This window comes from Jaculus jaculus, chromosome 17 (genome assembly GCF_020740685.1).
Source record: "Jaculus jaculus isolate mJacJac1 chromosome 17, mJacJac1.mat.Y.cur, whole genome shotgun sequence".
Lineage (NCBI taxonomy): Eukaryota > Metazoa > Chordata > Mammalia > Rodentia > Dipodidae > Jaculus > Jaculus jaculus.
Genome location: NC_059118.1, coordinates 61,525,953 through 61,542,145, shown reverse-complemented (window position 1 = coordinate 61,542,145; position 16,193 = coordinate 61,525,953).

The window sequence follows — 16,193 nt, the reverse complement described above, 5'->3', positions numbered from 1 at the left end:
AAAACGGAGGAGGGAAAAGAGCAGAACCTCCAGATCCCTATGGAGTGCCCAGAAGGCAAAGAGAGCTCAGAAAGAATTATGGCTCTCCCTTCCTATGTAAGCTGTGCTGTTAAAGAGGGCAAAGCCGGCAAAGCTGTGTAAGTCTGTAATTCCAGCACTTGGGGAGGATCATGAGTTTGAAGGCAGTGTGAGCTATGTAGGGAGGCTGTGCCTCAAAATACCAAGGGCTGGAAGTACAGCACAGTTGCAGAGCACAGTGTAGCATGTTAACGCTGTGAGCTTTACACTCAGGATCCCGAGAGCCAAAGACAAAGATAAGCTGTGTGAAAAATACCTTGTAAGCAAATTTTCCACATACTTTTATTGTGATTTCAAAAAATATGATCTCCAGAAGAAGAGATTTGTACTTGTGTTTTATGTGTTCATTGACAATTTTATGTATGTATACATTGCCTTTTGATAATTTTCTCTCCCCAGTTCTATCTCTACCCCACACCTCTCCTGTTGAACACTTTCCTCTTCCCTAAAACTTCCCCTCTCACTTCACGTACTGTTTTGAAGTCTACTGAGTTTACTCAGGATTGCTTGCATGAACACTAGTGGGGTTTGTTTACTGAAGCATGAGCAACTGACCAGTAGCTATACCAATAAAGAAATGATTCTCCCTGCCCCAGCAACTATTACTTGCAATATATCACTCCTCAGGGAGGGCTGGCGGCCTCATGAGTCCCTCCTCCATCCAGTCAATGAACCCAATTTTGTTCAGATCTTGTGCAGGTCGAGCGCAGTAGCCATGTCATACACAGAAGATGGTCTTCTATCGCACTCTTCCCCAACCTCTAGCCCTTATATTTTCCCCACTACTTACACAATGTTTTCTGAGGCTACGATGAAGAGATATAGATGTCCCATTTCGGACTTAGTCTTCCACCATCACTTATCAGGCTGGAGTAGTTATGAGTCTCTAAAGTAACTGTTGCCCTCTCCAAAACACAACTTCTCAGACCAAGGCTGAGAGCAACAGTAGCCTATGGGTATATACATAAATATTTAGAAGGTCATTTGACAGCACATCCATTTAGTGAAATAGCAGTGGGATGGGCTTGGTGTTGTGGCACAAGCCTTTAATCCTAGCCCTTGGGAGGCAGAGGTTGAAGGATTGCCATGAGTGTGAGGCTACCCTGAGACTACATAGTGAATTCCAGGTCATCCTGGGGCTGGAGCAAGACTCTATCTTGACAAAACAAGCAAGCAAGCAAGCAAACAAACAAACAAAAAGGAACAGTACAGTAGGTTCCCCTAGAGCCTATGCCCTCCCTATCTATGAACTTTTGGGCAATTTTGTACTACCAGTACTAATTCTCTTATATGGAATGAGCCTCAAATAGTATCAGAAAGAAGTTGTTTGTTCCTGTATCAGTCATGCCACTATTGTACCAGTGGTCCTTCTTGCCTGGAAGATTAGTATTATAGCATATACTCTACACCTGGATCAGATCATTCATGACTTTTCTCTCCCAGCAGCCTGCACAGCACCCAAGCGTTGTATTTGTGTTCCTTCACTCTTCATGTAGAACTCTGATTATTTCGACTCTGAGTAGAGAGTCCCATCGATTTCAGTACTGAAGACTCTCTTGCTTCCTGCATTGTAGAGTAGGTGTGCCCTTTGTAGCCTTGTCCATAAGCGGTTGACTATCTTTGGGAAAACAGCTTACCTGGAACTGTGGTAGACTCTCGGACAATAGCAAGAAAATCTAGCATTTACCATGGTTCTATTTTACTTCATATCTTGCCTTTATGGGGAAGATTTTTGTTGCTATTTAGGTAACAATGGATGATTGAATGGAATGGTTTCTTTCTACTGGTGTAACATAAATATTTAAGGCTAAATATACAAATAGAAGTACAACATGAAAGAACATGTTCTCAAAACTAAAATAAATAAGATGAAATAAATTTTTTAAAAGTTTAAATACTGCTATAACCACTAAGCCATTTAGAGTCAGTCCCCAGACAGTCAGCGCTTCTAGTGCCAGAAGGTGCTACATGGGTGACTGGGGAGAAATGACCAATATCTGTCCAAGCAACTCATGATCTAAGCTATTTAGCAGCAAATAACCTGTTGTAATGCCCACAAAAGTGCAATAGTGGCACACAGCCATGCTTGGGAACCAACTGCTCTTGATTTGGCTAACTGATGCCCTCAGTGGTATGGGACCCATAGCTGGAGCTGGAAAACAAGTCAGAATCATATCCAAACATAAGCCTGCTCTCCATTATCAAGCTACAAGAGGGCCTACATCTATTAAATTCTCTATAAAAATGTAAGGGTTATCTCATTTGTCCTGGTGCTAACTTACTCTCCGTTGGAGAATCTGCTTCTCTTTTTCAGATAGATGGAGATCCTAAGGAGAGAGCCACCCCATCATACCTTAAAAGGGCCCTGGCTGAAACTAAGAAAAAATTGGTGAAACAAGCAAGGGTGCTGTTTTCTTGGTGAACCGGGTACCACCACAAGGGGGAAGGAGATTAACACAGAGAAAATTAAATCTTAACAAATCAGAGAGCCAGAGATCCAGAGGCCCCCAACACCTCATCACTGAAGCAGACCAAAAATGAACCCAACCATGGCTCATGGAAATTTTGTGGAAGAGGGGGCAGAAAGAACGTCAGAGCCACATTTTGGGTCATGTTATACAGAGGCATTTATCCTACCCATAACTGTGGGCTAATTCCAGAATGCATGACCCATGTACCTCAACAAGGTGGGGACAAGGGGGGAAGGTAGGTTACAGATAAGCCTAATAATGGTACCAAACTGACTGTATTTGCTGAATACAAAACTAATTAATAAAAAAATTAAAAAGTTTACATAGAAATGTGGAATTATAAATTCATTGATTCTCTTTCAGTTCAGCTTTTTTTGTCATAGAAAAAATAGAAATCAAGAAAACTGTGCTCCTTTTTATGGTTTAATTAGGCCTTATAATATTAAAAATCCCTTTTCAATGATTTTTTCAAAATTTTGCAGCTAAAGAATTGTTTTTGATACTCATAGAGAAATGATTAAAAGAGTGAGAAAAGGGATCAATAGGAAAAGATTAAAGAGACTGTCATTTTCCAGCCTAAGGAAGAGAAGGCTGAAAGTCTTCAAATACAGGATGAGGCTTCAACATCAAATGATGATTAGTGGCTATTAATTTATGTCAGCACAGGACAGGAAACATGTACAACGACATCATGAAGAATTTGGATTAGTCACCAAGAGAATACCTCATTATACAAATGAAGAACAAAGCACACTTTGTGTAAGGAACCAAAAAACATCTTCCCATGGGAATGCAAAATTCTCTGACAATATGCGTGGGCATCTGATAAATATTGTTTTCCAAAGAAACTTTATAAAATATAAGTTCATTATTCAAAATTAAAATATGCTAATACAATATAAAAATTTATCTATATCATCTCACTAAAGAAATTCATATTAACATCTATATATTAATTTTTATTTTAAATACCTTATGCATTTACATATTTGTGTCATTTTTTGCAAAATTTAATAAAAATTAAATTTATAAATAACAAAAAAAATTTAAACATGAACATATATATTTTCCACAGAAACAGAGATACCCTTTTGATTGATCATTATACTAAAGGCATTTTCTCTCATTATCTAATGTCTTTAAAAAAGACACACGATGTTTGTGTGCCACAGTTTAGTCTGTTTATTCTTACATCTTTGTGTCCATTATGTAATTCTTAACAGCAGTCTTCCCAGGTCTTCTTCTGGGACATATCTTAAACCATTTTTGTTTGTTTTCTTTTCTTATTAATTATGTGCAGAGTGTATACAGTCATGTTGATACCATTGTTATCCTTCTCCCTGTCCTTCCCCCTTTGCAGGGACCCACCTCGTTGGGGAATGTGGGTCATGTATTGTGGGGTTAGCCATCAGTTATGGGGAAGAGGCAATGTCACTGCACATAATGACCTAATGTGTGTCTCTAACATTCTTTCTGCCCCTCTTCCACAAACTTCCCTGAGCCATATTGGGTTGATTTTAGGTCTGCTTCAGTGATGAGGTCTTGTGTCTGTGAATATCTGGTTTGGTAGGAGTTGAGTGTTCTCTGTGTCTATCTCCTTCACCCTTGTGCTGGAGGTTCACCAGGAAAGCAGCACTCTTGCTCATTTCCCCAATTACTCTTAGTCTCAGCTGGAGCCCTGATGAGGGTATGCTCCTTAGAATCTGCATCCATCTGAAAAAGAGAAGCAGATTCTCTAAAGGAGAGTAAAGTTAGTGCCAGATAAATGGGATTACCTTTGCTTCTTAGAGATAATTTAATAGGTGTAGGCCCTCTTGTAGCCATGATTGGTGGGAGCTTGATAATGGTGAGCAGGCTTATTTTTGGATATGGATCTGACTTGATTCCCAACTCCAGCTGTGGGTTTCATCCCACTGAGCAGATCAGTTAGCCAAATCAAGAGTAGTTGGTTTCCCACTGTGGCTGTGTGCCACTATTGCACTTGTGTGAGCATCACATCAGGTTGTTTGCTGCTAAGTAGATTAGACCATGAGTTGCTTGGACAGATATTGGTCATTTTCCCCCAGTTGCCCATGTAGCACCTTCTGGCACTAGATGTGCTGACTGTCCAGGGACTGACTCTCTTACAGCTTCCAGCCATGTCACTCCATGTGACATGTGTCAACTGCATATGGTGTCTTCAGCAGTAGGGTCTTACCACTAACCTTTGGTGGGTTATCAAGTACTTTGACAGAAATCTGTCTGTCTTTTAGGAAACCTTTACGTCTCTCTGATCAACAGCTCATTGTGAATGTTAGCCACATGCTGATACTGGGAGTTACAGGCCAGTAACCAAGAAGATGAGGAAGAAAAAGATAAGTGATATAAAAGAGATAGAAGAAAGAGAAAGAGAGAGAGAAAGAAAGGGAAATAGAAATAGGAGAAGATTAAGGTCAGTCTTCATCATACACTCTCCAGGGCCTTGTGATTCAGATGATATTTTAGGGCTTTTCAGAAATATTGAGAAATTTTCCTTCAGGAAAGATTCACCTTATTAACAAAGGAGTTGTTAACTTATTACTGGCTACACATGAAACAGTTACAGGCTAATATTCAGCCTGCATACTCTTGGAGCCATGACAGACTTTAACTTTTTCTTTTGGAATTTTCTTTTCATTTATCAAAAATAGCACACATCTAAAGGACCTTAAAACCTGGCATCAGCTGAGGCTAGCTAAACCATATCAAAAGATCATGTCTTTCTTAAGAAAAGCATGTTTCAAATAAAAAGGAAATGTCATCCCTGAGTGCTTTTATTAACCGTCTCCTCATCTGACTTCAGAGGCTGCTGTGACCAGCCACTTCCTTTCTCTAGTTTATTTGTATTAGAAATAAGTGGATTCATTAACTGTGCCACTTGGTGGCTCGCCAGTGCCCAATAACAGGCAATCGCTGCATTTTTCATGGGGTGACTGATGTTTACTTTGTTGATGGCCCCAGGAGCTGATGTAATCTGAGATAGGTCTCTGTTTACTTCTTGTTTTACTGATATGCTGGCCTATTTGAAACAAGGGAGAAAGAAAAATAAACATTGTGGAATCTGGTACCTGCAGGTTTCCTCTCCTCAGTGGCTCTTAGAATGCTCACTCTTTCCTCAGGGACAAAAGGAAAATAGAAACTTTATCTTGTCTCTCCTCTTGTAATTAAACAGGAAGACTAAATAAAACAGCAAATTCAACATAGGAACAGTTGAAGTTATGACTTTTACAATTTGAATTGTGTATGCAGTCAAATATTGTGCATAGGTCATTTGTTAATATATATTTTAACAAATAAAATATAGATAGATTGATGACAGATAGCTGACTATGTAACTTAATGAAACAGATACCAAGTCTGCTTACAGCAATTTATTGTTTTCAGGGTACAAAGTTAGAATCTTCTATTCTGACTTCTTAGTCCATTTTTTAAAGATATGACAAAAATATTTTATTGTGAATGGCCTGAAATAAATATAAAATGAGAATTTTTTGTTTTTGAGACAGGATCTCACTATAGCTCAAGCTGACCTGAAATTCACTATGTAGTCTCAGGGCAGGGTGGCCTCAAACTCACAGTGATCCTCCTTCCTCTGCCTCCCAAGTGCTGGGATTAAAGGTGTGTACCATCACGCCTGGCTTTTATTTATTTTTTTTGTGAAGCAGTTATCACTCTGAGAAAAAATATTTTAATTGCCAGTAAAAGCAGCATATTAAGTAGAAATTTATTATTGTGCATTACACATCTACTTCTTATCTTACAAACACATTAAATGCTTATATTTTAAGTGAGATGAAGAGAGAGATTAAATAATTCCCCAAAGGCAGAGGCTGGGAATGACTGTCATGTTCTGATGAATGTTCTGACAATAAGGTTGGCAGGTGCCCCAGCCACACAGTCTGACACCTGAATCTATACTTCATAAAGAAACATTTGGAGCAAAAGAGAATCTTTGAGGGTGCTTAAGAAATGAATGAGATGAAATGAACTTGCTGCTAAAAGCTCACGAGCCTGACAGACAAGTGCATTAGCAACTCGCGAACACTGATCCCGCAGCCTGGAGGCGGCCCATGGTTCTGCACGCTGTTGACACTGATAAAATCTAGGGCTAGAGATTCATCTCGGATATCCCCAGGGGAAAGTCCACTTTGTTGCATGCGCTTTCCAGAAGTCCTCTCCAAACAGGATTCCAAGCAGGAAACACTTGGAAGCACCTTGTGTTGGCTGTACGGATGGATCTGAAGTAACTCTGAATGTGAAAGAACTAAAGGTCAGTGGGATCCAAACATACCTGGCTGGGCTAACCAATCCCTGTGAACTGCTGTCATGACAACGAATGGTCTCATGGTGGTTTCACAACAGCAGGTGAAAGGAGTCGGATTTTAATTCCACCTCATGGATGAAACTGAAAACTCTGGTAAGTGTGACTAAAAAAATTATCCCCGTTTCTCCTTCAAGACTGATTTTATTATTGAATTAAGTTTGATTCCTCCTCCCCTCTTTCTTCAAACTTGCTAAGTCAGCACTTACTAGGATCAGAACTGGTTTATACACACGAATATAGTCCCCACTCCCTAAGAGTGCGTGGGCTTGGTTGAGGCACGAGTAAATGAACATTAATAAAAATATTAATAATAATGCTGCTGCACACTTGTGCTAAGCTAGAGGGCTTTCCGATTCCTCTCTCCGTGGATCTCTTGCTCTTCTTCAGGCTGAAATGGTACTTGCCACAATGTACACACGCAGAACCTAAGGAATGGAGCGGATGCGCATTATGGTTTGAACTGCTCCCCAGTTAGACATGCTATTTGAAGGAACTATGGGGTCTTCAGGAAGGAGCCTGTCTGGAAGATGTCGGTGACCAGGCACAGGTCTTTGCAAATTATACTCAACTCCAGGTTGGGGCTCGGCTGTCTGCTTCCTGGGTCCACTTTCTTGTGAAGAGATTCGTCAGTCATTCTAACTTCATGCCTTCCTGGCGGGTAATGGATTTTAGTTCTCTGAGCCCTTGAGTAAAATACCTAACAGGTATTCCTTTCAAGGAGAACCAAGTTGCTAATCCAAGGTCAGACAGACAAGAAGAGGCTTCCACACTCAAGGCCATGACAGACCTCCTTGGTGCACTGTCTTCTCACGTGTGTGTTCAGTGATTCACCCTCTGGGACAAGATCCTCATTCTTCCTTCAGTAGAAAACCCACGCGGCAGTTCCAACTGTGGCCCTGTCTACTGGAACACCTTCACGGAATAAGAACAGAGCCTGTTACCAAGCGAAGCCTGGCAGGATAGAAGAATTCAGTGGCTGTGAACGTGAATGCAGAGAGAGGTCAAGATGACATGAGAAAGACGCCAAGCAGGTATGCCAGGTTTATGTTTTCTTCTTCATTTTCGGAACAATAAGAAGCTAATAAAGCAGTTAGCCAACTGACACTTTTTAAAAGTTCCCTCTGGAAGCTCAGCAGATGCCAGGCACAGCTTGAAGCACCCTTAGAAGGCCAGAGGGAGACGATGCTCTGTGGATCAGGGGCTGGTGACATCCAACTGCACAGCGAACTTCCTGCAGCCCAGCAAAGCACCCGTCCTTCTGACTTGAGCATAGGAGCCAAAAGGGCTCATTACTGGGTGTATGTTGAAGATATATTTAATATGAAACTTTGGCTTAGAGGTGATATTTCTATTCTATTTTTTTTTCTATTTGTTTTAAATAAGCTTTCACGTTATCATGCCAGAACATAATTTAAGCCACTTGAAACAAGGAAATAATATCACACACACACATACACGCATGTGTGCACACATTATTTGGCATGATGAAAAGGCTCTAATAGAATATAATAATTCTCTTGGAAATCATCCTTCTGAATGAGCTTTCAAAAATAATCAGGCCACAGAACGATTATGGAAAAGTTCATCCAGTGCAAAATCATTAGGATGTTTGCTTTTGTTGAGTTCAGTCTAACGTATGACTTCAATATTTTCACAAGGATTAGGATCATTTTCTATATAAATCTGTATTGCATCATTAGCTTTCAGATATTTGAAAAACTCTAGTATGATGTAAAATAACCTTGGCTTCCTATAGTTCCTGTTAGTGTTTCATTTGCTTATTCAATGATAGCTATAGAAAACCTCTGACCTATGTGTCCGAGTTTTCTTACTAGCCAAAACTCTAATTTGTTATCACTTTGTGCATTCAAAATGTGCAGCTTGATTAAAAATTATAAGAATTGAAAGAGTGAGTTTTACTTGCTTCTTAGAATGAAATATCTGCTGCCTATATTCTGAGTTAATAGTCTATCAAATTTCACTTCAAGTATATATGAACACTTGTTGAAAGAAACTTTGAGGCTTCTGCTAGGATTGTCTGCCACTGGTAGATAGAATTTAATTAACTGTTACCAGAATAAAGGAAGCCATATTGATGCTACATTCAAAAAAGCATTATTTTTATTCTTAATAAAATAGTCAAATATTTATACATTGTTTAATATTTATACTCTCAATAAGCTTTTTGTTTTGTGGGTTTTTTGTTTGTTTGTTTTGTTTTTTGACTGCTCCAAAATATGATGTTTTCTGTACCAACCTTTAAGAGCTGGCTTACTAAAGCCACTATCCCAAGATATCATTTGTTTATAAATGATGTAAAATAGTGTTCATCATGTTTCCTAGCTGAGATTACAATATTTGTGGAACTAGATGTGACCAGAGTAAAGGAACTTGACAAATGAAACGAAGAATGAAGCTGGTTATGATTTCCGGTCTTACTGATGGCAGAGGGAGGAAGAAAGAGGCAACCCTTCTTCCCTCAGTCAGTGGAATTGTCTAAATGCCACATATTTATATTTGGCCAACAGGGAATTCACTGCCATTCATTGTTTGCACAGAGTGACTCCAGTGACTGATTATTATTAATTACCCTTCTGAAAGAATTTTAAGTCAGTCAGGACTCAAGTTTTGAAGCAGCTTACATATTAGCCCTTCTCCTTGGCACTGAAGAGTCTGACGTTGGATCTTGTGTACAGCCTCACAAGGACCTGTCCTTTACAGGAACATCTGACTTACCCGATGAGCATTTTCCCAGAAACTTGGTGACAATCATGGTGAGTTCAGAACTCACTCACTGTGTGTATAGCATCATGTCTGAGAATTGCAGATGGTGTTGTTGATAATCATGGTAAGTCAATCAGCATTAACTAAGAGTGTCTTGGGAGACTAGACAAAGACGCTAAGACCAAGAAGTAAGTTGAAGAGCCTCATAAATACCTTCAAACAGCAAAATGCGAAGACCAAATACAAAAGGCTGGACAAGTCATGGGGATAATTCCTTTAGATCTTTATTCAGAAAGTGCATTCCCTTATGTCAAGTACAATTTGAAGAAACACTCCTGCAACACTGCCTGGCATCAACGGCCTGTGGCTTGTGATATTGCCAATCTGAAGAGTGGGAAGGGTTCTCCAGCAAGCAGCAGTTGAAAGCATGAATAGAAAGAAAGAGGTGTCAGCTAGGCACGGTGGCACATGCCTTTAATCCCATCACTTGGGAGGCAGAAGTGGAAGGATCACATTGAGTTTGAAGTTATTCTGAGACTACATAGTGAATTCCATGTCAGCCTGGGCTGGAGTGAAAACCTACCTTGAAAAAAATAAAAACAAAAATAAGACAAAACAAAAGAAAGGAAGGAAGGAAAGAGGAAAGAAAGAAAGAGAGAAGGAGAGAAGGAAAGAAAGAGGTACAAAAAGATTCAGAGACAATCCAAGTTTAGTATACATGGTTTATTTCATAAGTGAAAATTCACCCTCGTAAAGAGCATATACTGGACACTCCCAAGTCTGGACTAACCTTCCCAAACTAGCAGACCCACTTCTAGGCTTTAAATAGAAATATTCTATCTATTCTGATCTTTTTTTTTTTTTTTCTGGCTTTTCAAAGTACTATCTTACTTTAGCCCAGGCTGACCTAAAATTACTTCTGTAGTCTCAGGGGTGGCTTTGAGCTCACAATGATTCTCCTACCTCAGCCTCCCAAGTGTTGGGATTAAGGGAGTGTGCCACCAGACCCAGCTGAAATATTCTGATCTTTATTGGCTTTGACCTTTTGTTGGGACTATTCTTTGTTTTAAAAAAATATTTTTGTTTATTTTTACTTATTTGAAACTGACAGACAGAGAAAGAGGCAGATAGAGAGAGAGAGAGAGAGAGAGAGAGCGAGCTCCAGGACCTCCAGCCACTGCAAATGAACTCCAGACGTGTGCGCCTCCTTGTGCATCTGGCTAACGTGGGTCCTGGGAAATCTAGCCTTGAACCGTGGTCCTTAGGCTTCACGGGCAAGCACGTAACTGCTAAGTCATCTCTCCAGCCCTGGGACTATTCTTAATCAGTCCATATGTATTGAGTGAGCTCCTACTACTATTCTGAGAGGTGTGTAACTTTCCCCGCGCTCTCAGAGATTTCCGCTTGGGTTCAAAAGTCACCAAACAAGAAAATGATCTCTATTGTATTTGAATTGTGGAGCTCCGACAATTCAGGGAAAATGTTCCAAAAGGAATTTTAGCACCTTTCCTCAAGACCTTTCTACATTTAATTTATCTGTGTTCAAACATGTGGTAGGTCATCTTGACATTTGTTACAATTACAAATAGAATAATTAATCAACAAAGAATTCGTAAGCATAAATTCAAAAGCTTACTTAGGATAGGTAAATTCTAGGATTTTCTTACTTCCTCTTCATAGACTGAATAATGACTTTGATTCTCTATCTCCTTTGGGAGAAAATGATCATGTCTTAACTGTGGTTTGGTTGCATCATGAAAAAAAATGAACCCCAGAAATAACACCCTTGAGAGTACAATATGGAATCTTGCTCTCAAAGAGAGAGCTTAGCAAACACAGATGCTATGTGCAAGAAGCAGCAGCCAGAATTTTCACACAGTTTGAAATGCTTTACATTTCCAATGGTGACAGGGAAGGAAGAGAGGTGGGCAGTATGAGACACACGCTTACAAATACTTCCTGTATCACTTTTCTGTTGCTATAAAAAAAAAAAAGCCACATAAAAGTGACTTCTAGAAGCAATGGTTTAGTTTGATTCACAATTTGGGGCCCAGGCCATGATGGTGGGGAGGACAAGCAGGAAGAAAAGCGAGGCTAGGAGGAGTGTGGCCACGTTGTGTCCCATTGCGACTTTCGGCCAGAAGCAGCAGGAGCTGAGTTCTGATGCTCAGCTTTCTTTGCCCTCTTCATTAACTCCAAAATCCCAGCCCATAAGAAGTTTCCATTTACATTCAGGGTGGGTCTTCCATCTTCAGTTAAAGGTTTCTAAAAACACATCCACAGATATACCCAGGGGTATGTTGCCAAGGAGATTTTACATCCAGTCAAGTTGACAATGAAGATTTATTATCATATTCACCTAGACCATCTCAGTAAAATTCCAACATTAATGGACATTAAGGTTCTGCACTAACTTTCTTCAATACAGATTTTAATATGAGATCTAGAAATCTCATCATACTTTCTGGTGATTAAGAAAAAAGGGAGGACTAGATATTATTAAAAGAAATGGATGTAGGACTGGAGAGATGGTTCAGTGACTAATGTTCAAATCCCTAGTACCCATATAAAGCCAGATAAAGTGGGGCATGTATTTGGAGTTTGTTTGCAGTGGCTAGAGGCCCTGATGTACCCATTCTCTGTCTCACTTTCTCTTTCCCTCTCTCTCTCTGCAAATAAATAAAATATTTTTTAAAAAAGAAAGGGATGTGATGAGAATGTCAGAATAGAAGTAGAAATTTTTATATCTTGTTTAATTTTGTTTAGGCTGTGTTCTGGGGGAAGAACGCCAAGAGAAAGTTCCACCAGCCTGTTTGTGAAGACAGGCTTCAGTCCTTATGAGAAGCAGTGTCAGGGTGAACTCCAGCATGAAGGTGCTGTGGGCTTCAGGAAGCACTTATCAACTATTCCCCGAGCTATGGTCAGTGAATCAAACCCGAGTCCCTAGAACAGCAAAAGTATTGGGTTCATTGACTTAGAATTTGTTTGTCAAAAACTAAAATCCAGTAGATTGTGTGGTATGTTTCCAGACATTGGAAGAGTCTCTTAGAATGCATCTTATCTAGATCCATTCAAATTTGAATGCATCATTTTGAAATTGTAGAAAAGAGAAAGTTTCAGTGAATAAAATAATGAAGTGAAAATTTGGACATATGTGAATGCATACAATGTACACACACACACATGTACACACACACACACACACACACACGAACAAACAAGGCAAAGACCAGTGTCCTGAAGCCATCAGATGCTTAGGGACAGATGTGCGACAGATAAGAAGAAAAATGGCCTTGCTGGTACCTTAGCTCAGAATTGTAGCCTCCAAAACTGAAAGGCAGTATTTTCTGTTCTTAAAGTCCCCAGTTTGTGTGTTACTAGGTCAAGGGAGCTTGTACCTGGCACAGTATTTTATTCTTGTCAGCAACAAACACACACACACACACACACACACACACACACACACACACACACTCACTCACTTGATACCTATCATTGGGTTCTTTATACAGTTTGATTTTATTCTCCAAGGTACTTCCCTTAGATCTGACTGACTCCTTCTTGTCATTTGGCTTACTTTTATTTGTTTATGATAGGGTCTTGCTATGTAGCTCAGGCTGCCTCAAACTTTTGATTCTCCTGCCTCAGCCTTGTAGGTGCTAGGATTGCAAATGGGTATGACCACTCAGGACATTGTCATTCAATTCAAATATCTAAATAAATAAATAAGTGAAAGATGAAAAACTTGTCACTAACTTATCAAATGTAACACTGGTAATGTTTACTACTTTGTTATTTTATTGTGACAAATATATTACTTAAAATAGTTTAGGTTTCTCACAGGTTCATGGCTATATCTTCCAATTGTCTCTCTAGTTTTTAATTTCTTTTTTTTTCCATTCACCTCCAAATATATGTTTTTCTTATGTGGTGTGGAGCTTGAGTACCCACAATGTGCAGAACTTTGAGTAAATGAGCATCACGGTTGGTTTGCTATGGCTCCCAGAAGCTAAGTTGATTTGTGATTTGCAGAATACTATCCCACTCTTTTGTTAAAGAGTTTACTGTATTTAATTGAAAGCATAAGGACAGAAAGAGAAGGATAGGGAGATAAAGAGCACACCAGGGCCTCTAGCTACCGCAATAGAGCCTCACATTCATGTGCCACTTTGTGCACCTGTCTTTACTGGGGAATCAAACTGGAGTGATTAAGCTTTGCAGACAAGTGTCTTAACCACTGACCAATCTCGCCAACCCTATCCCACTCTTTTTAAAAAGTATCATATTTTGGGCTGGAGAGATGGCTGTGCAGTTAAGGTGCATACCTGCAAAGCCTAAGGACCCAGGTTTGATTCTCCAGGTCCCACGTAAGCCAGCTGCACATAGTGCTGCATGCCTCTGGAGTTCATTTTCAGTGGCTAGTGGCCCTGGTGTGCCCATTCTCATTCTCTCTCTCTCCCCCTCTATGACTGTAATAAATAAATAAAAATAAAATCTTTAAAAATTATATTTTTATTTATTAGTTTGCAAGGAGAAAGAGAGAGAGAAAGAGAGAGAGTGAGAGAGAGAGAGAATGGGCCTGCTAGGGCCTTTTGCAAATGAATTGCAGATACATGTGCCACTTTGTGCAACTGGGCTTTATGTGGGTATGGGGGAATTGAACCCAGACTGTTAGGCTTTGCAAATAAGCACCTTAACTGCTGAGCCATCTTTCCAGCCCCAGCTCTTTCATAAGTAACTGACCTCACAATTTAGGTATGGTGCTTTCTTTCTTGCTGTGAGCTACAGGCTTAGGTGCTGAAGAGAACTATGTGGTCATAGGTGATCGTGGCTTACACTTCATCACTCAGATTCATCTGTTAGATCTATTGGATGCTGTCACCAAGTACCACATACTGCTATACTTAAATAAGAGAAATCTTTCCTCATAGTCCTGAAGTCTGGAGTTCAAGGTCATGGCGTGGGCTGCCTTGGTTTCTCCTGGGTCGTTTATCTTGCTTGCGAAGAGCCCTCTTCTCCCTGCGTCCTCCAGTGACCTTCCCTCCCAGTGTCTCTGTCCTCGGTCCTTCTTGATAAGCACACCTGTCATGAGGCATTGGATCAGAACCTATCCTACACAAGCTCATTTAATCATCTCCTTCAAGATCATGTCTCTGAATGCAATCACATTATTAAGTACTGGTCTTGGAACGTCCAGGAGAACTGTGAGGAGCTACAACTCCTTCCCTAACATGTATGTGTAACACAGTTCTTGTTAGCCTTACCTAGACCAAACACCAGCCCTTTGATAACTACTTACCTTACACTAATGTACCTACTACTATTTATTTTCCCAATCAACTCTGGGGACATACAATAAAATTGAGTGCCTCACCTCCATGACATGCTACCATGAACCAACCCCAGCCTATGGATGACAAGTTCTCGTGGTCCCTGAGGTGAAGGCAGATGCCCCACATACATAGCACATTAGCACCAATGACAACCACTTAACACATAATCTATTCCCTACATGTTGGGCTCTGAGCTGTGCACACCAGGCAAACAGAGACCCGGGGTCCCTGTTGCATTATCTTCCTCTGCTCTGAGCTCCACAGTCCACCACAGGCATTCAGTAAATTATCAGTTTTCTTATTGGCCCTAAATTGTGCCTAATTAAAAATCTGACCTCCACAAGCTAGTCCTCTTCCTAAAGAGACAGAACATAAACAGGAAAAAATCAACTAATTGCTACAAAAACTGCTTTTGTGGCACTGTAATTGGACCTCAGTGAAACAAATGAACCACTGGGGATTCCTTAATGAATGTTTAACTGCGAACGGTAGTCAGGCACTTAAGCAGCTAGGCTGATGGTCCCTAATGAAATCAAATGAAATCAAATAAGAGAATCTGGCATTTTTACTAACCAGATTTCTTGGCACTATGACATGAAGAATAATATATTTCCAAGTAAAGAAATACAAGGGAAGTTATAAATGGAGCAGTGAGATCCCCCTTGAAACAGCTCAAATTACACTTAGAAAAATATACCTCACCCACCCACCCACAAAACCCTCTTCAACAAGCTGACACACGCTGCTTAATTTCACACATGGGCCTTACTGACGTGAATGTCACTTGAGGAAAATGTTCCCATTGACACTTACAAAAAGTGCAATGCCCTTGTTTGACCTTTCTTTTAAAAATATTTGCAGCTCAAAAGGACATTTTAGAATTGACAAATATAAACATCACAGCTGACAACTTTATCAACGCATTTCCTCTGGAGTCCATGACTTTCTAATTTATGGCTCCCTTGCCAAATAGATGATGAATGAAGTCAATGGTAGCACCATAGTTCTATAATCTTATTGTTTCATGATTATGTCAACACTAAAGAGAAAAAATAAATTGGTATTAACATAACTAATTTATTGCTGGGTAAGCAGTAGTGGCAACTGGAACTGTTAATGCTAATATAAGCATGCTGTCTCTGGTATCCTGTGAATGACAGTTAAATGGGGGTTATGTGATAACTTCTGGCTGCTGGAATACTGAGAAAAATGACGTGTTCCTTCTAAGACTGACCTAAGAGCTCT